We start from the raw sequence: 4,495 nt of genomic DNA, 5'->3' as shown, positions 1-4,495 counted from the left end.
TATTTATTTCATGGGATGACTTAAAAGAAACACACTTGAGTATCTGATAAATCTCTATGTTAATATCTATGTGCATGTTTATTCTTGGATTTCCAAAGGTCTACTCTGATATCCATTAGGCTTTCTATAAAAGCTATTATTAACCATTTTATTTTTTTCTCCAGAAAAAAAAGATACAAATGCAGTCTACAATCTCCAGAGATGAGTTTGATCATGTTCAGATGATCAGATGCGAGCCCTATTGTATTCTGACAGCCTGTCTCATCATTGTGCCATCTCTAAATGCCTCTGACGAAGAAAAAAAGAAAGGAAGGAAAGATGATAGATAATAGAGATAGACAGATAGATAGGAAAATATAGAAAGACAGAAAAATGTAACTCCTTATACTGCAGAGCTAATTTGCTTCTGTGTTTTAGTCTGAGTTCGAATTTCAAAATTCTCATTAAAAAACTTCAGACATTTGGTTTGGGATGGGAGAAGAAACCTAATGCGTCTGCTGGCACCACTCCAGCCTCTGGATCATTGGTCTACATTCCTGGAGCATCTCCATCAGCTAAAGGTAAAAAAGCTAAAACACAGCTTAAATCTAAGAAGGAGATCAGAGAGGAAGAAAACCATTGGACATGCAAAATAACAGAGGAACTTTAATCAGGATCACCACTTATCAATTAGTATTACATGTTCCCATGTGTAGATCTCAAAGGAATTTAGATATCCTAAAGAAAAATCAGACAAGAATATTTTAAAAGGTAGAGTCTCACCTTGGTCAATAATAAAAAAAGTACTGTAACCATTCTTATAGAATCCTATGTATGTTTGCAAAATACCTCCAACATCAACACTGACAAGCTGAAAGTATGTTTACTTTCCAGTGTAGTACAAAGTGAAGACTAGAAGAAAATACAGGTATATGAGATTAGCCAGTAATCTTGCCACGTGAAAGACATACACACTCTTAGTTTTCACAATCGCTTTCTGATGTGTCCATACACACTTAAGTCTTAAGTTGTCATTGCTCTGTATAAGGTGACTACTGCCGTGCTAGGTATCCCATTATGAGCCACAGAGAAGACACTGAAAGCATAACATACAGTAAATTATTTGCGGGGCTCCACGTCACAGCTGGTAACTGATTCTTCCATATTTTTGAGCAGGTCAGACTGCCAATACCAAAAGAAACAGACACATTACGAACTTACAAGAAAAGATTTCTTAATAACAATTCATTCTCAAATTTTATAGACTCCATTTTAACCCCCAAACAATACAACTCCAAGGCACTTAGAAATAAATAAGTAAGCCTGACAACTTACGGCTTGAGCCAATCCCTCCCCAGGCACCTCCCACACAGGCACAAAATGTGTACTCTGAAGCCACTAGAAAAAGAATTGATTTGATCAAATATTTAATGCCTCTATCAAATTTCTTAGAGAGTCCACAGGCTTCCAACACTGTCAAGCAGAGTAAGTGGTTTTATTGGGCTTTTAGCATCAAAGGCACTGAGTGTCCAGTCAAAGAGCCTATTAAGGGAAGGGACTAGGTAGCACTTTTCTGCTCTCTTACCTTTTCAGTATGGCTCCTCCTCTGCTTCTATTAACTGCTATGCTACATTGCATTTCTCTGTCAGATATCTCAGCAACCTGTAAGAGGAGATCAAAGAACTTGACCAGAAATTTAATTACCAAAGACAATCAGGAAAGATACAAATTGGATGGTACTAATGTGCGGCTGGCCCTCACCAGATACATGCTTTTCAGAGTACTATCAAGTCATCAGAGGAAAGAAAATGGTACACGAGTCTAGACATGCTATTCCTACTTGAAATGAGAGAACTACTGGAAATGAGTGGTTCAATTAAGTATACCCTGTACAGGCCCATTCAACTAACAATCATTTACAGAAAATCCAATTGATTTCTACTGAAAAAAAAAAAAGGAAGATGATTTCCTCAGATAAGTGGTCTGTAATTTACTTGCACTTTTTAAAAACCTGCTGATTAAACACTATATAAAGAATTTACCCAGAAGGTTAATAAATATGGTCTCACGAATAAGATCTTTTGGCGTGATAACAGTTGCTGGCTCAGTGTAAGGAGGTGGCTCAGCCTTCAGATAGATGACTGACCAGGCAAATGTCACAAGCCACAAGATTGAAGCCAGTTCACTTATTTGCCTGAAAGATTAAAGTCTTAAAGAAGAAAGGGGACAGAGTGATGACCTTTCTGATATAAAGTTGAACAAATCTCAGACTGAACTTCCTGTTTGTGGAAAGATGAAGAGGGACAACAGCCACGCCTTCTAACGTGTGTGCCACCCATAACGAAACCTCACAGGGTACAAAGTGTGTGGGCAAACTTTGTGTAGCAGATGAACTCAGAAGACTCAGATGGATCAAAACAAAAATGTGCACCGAGACACTTTAAAGATGTCAGAAAACTGCCAGACCCCAGATCCTTCCTGTTTGGTGAAAACAAAATGGCCAACGTAGGTTTTCACCTCCAACATCAAATGCCAGGTGATCAAGGACATGCATCCAGTGCATACTTAACCGTCTCTTACACAAACATCTATCACATATTTCAAAAAATGCATCTCAATTTTTCTACCTAAAAGAAGTCATTGCTACAGTGCAGTGAGTTCAGGTCTAGGTGGAATTGGAAAGTTAATTAAGATTACCGTTCTTGTTGAAACATAAAAGGGAAGCCTGACATAATGAAATGCTGCATTGTGTATTTTTGTTAGGCTGGATGATAGAAAGAAAAGAAGTAATTGGTTACATGTAATTGGATGGTATCAGCTTCCAGTAATGTAAACTTAACTGTAAAACCTGAATTTTTGAACAAAATACACATTTGTGTGAGAACTTGACTCTCATTATGGAGCAGCTGGTCCTTCCTTATCAGCTTAGTAACGTGTCATGCATTGCCGTGTACGACGAGTCAGATCACAAATGTTTCTATTTATATTTAAATGCACACGGTTATGAGTATAAAGTTGAAACAAATTTTTAAGGACATTGCATAAAACTTTTACTCAAAGCAGGCATATTAAATTTTTTATGTCCTACTTATTTTACTTGGTAATCAAACTATAACCGTTCACATGAACAGGAAATGTTACTCAGAGAAATCAAACAAAAGAAAGTAAGGTTTACATTTTTAGAACATTGTTATTCAGAGACTTTTCTCATGTTCATGTCTCGGGATAATTGTAGGATCATCTTCCTTTTTCAAATTAGTTATTTGAGAGCATCTTAAAGTGTGATTTGATTATATCTAACTGTCAAACCAGTCTGCTCCCCTTTTGATCCCCCCAACTTTATGTTCTTTGTAAAATAATTTTAGCTGCAAACTCATTTATGATAATTGGGTTAGAGATCTCATTCAGCAGGCAGGAGTAAGCATTGGCTGTTCTTATAGGGGACCTGGGCTTGACTCCCAGCACCCTTGTGTCAGCTTCTAAGTATCTGTAACTACAGTTTCAGAGGCTTTTATGCCTTATTCTGTCCTCGATGGGTACCAGGCACATATAAGGGAGAAATATACACCAGCAAAACATTGGTAGGAAGGAGGGAAGGAAGGAAGGAAGGAAAAAAGAAATTTCAAAGTTTACTGAAATGTAAGACAGATTTTTGTTTCCCCATATCTAGCATACAATTCTGTAGGTCACTTACTTGAGAACAGCTAGTATTTTAATAGCTCAAGCGCACAACTCAGATTATTTTTTCCTAGCCTAGATTTATACTGAAATAATACTTACCTTCTATTTCCTTTCCCCATGACATCCTTCAGCAACTACAAGTGTCCTGTCTTAAAGCTCAGTATTGTGTTTTGCATCACAGCCTGGGAGCATTGTGAGGACTTCTATAAATCACAGCTAACTCCACTTCAAATTGAAATGAGCAGTCCCTGTTGAAAATCTTGTCATCTTGCAACTGGTCATAATTATGCTTGGGCTATGTTTAGAAATAATGAATTTTAAATTTCTCAGGTTCTCAAATTATTTTACATGAGCCATCTAAATATGCATATTTATTTCAAGATTCCCTAATAAATCTGTCAGAGTATAATATGTAGAAAATGGATCATGCAGAACTTATTTTAGCTAAATCTCTACAAAGTCAGAACTATCTTTTATCATAACCCTTAAATCCTACTAAATACAGAGAATAACTGGGATATGGGTATATCACGTAACAGTAAGCTAGGTTTGCAAGAGATGATATTTTTGGGGGGGCACAGGTTGTTACTATATTTAAGAGGACTATAGATACCTGAACAAAATGTAATACACTATCTATATTAAATACACTATGCTGACTCTCACTCAAACTAATTGTGGTCCCGTTTTTTCTTTTCTTACCTTGGGGTGTCCAAGTGCTGCTGCACACCAGGCAGGCAAGGATGGACCAGAGCTGAGTTCCTAGGTTCCCGTCTTCCCTCAGGATATCTGGCAGAAGCACACCAGACAGGAAAGGATGAAACGAAGTCCAGAA

This window comes from Rattus norvegicus, chromosome 3, assembly GCF_021556685.1.
Source record: "Rattus norvegicus strain SHRSP/BbbUtx chromosome 3, alternate assembly SHRSP_T2T, whole genome shotgun sequence".
NCBI classification, from domain to species: domain Eukaryota; kingdom Metazoa; phylum Chordata; class Mammalia; order Rodentia; family Muridae; genus Rattus; species Rattus norvegicus.
The sequence above is the reverse complement of the archived record's forward strand: the minus strand, read 5'-3'. Positions refer to the sequence as shown.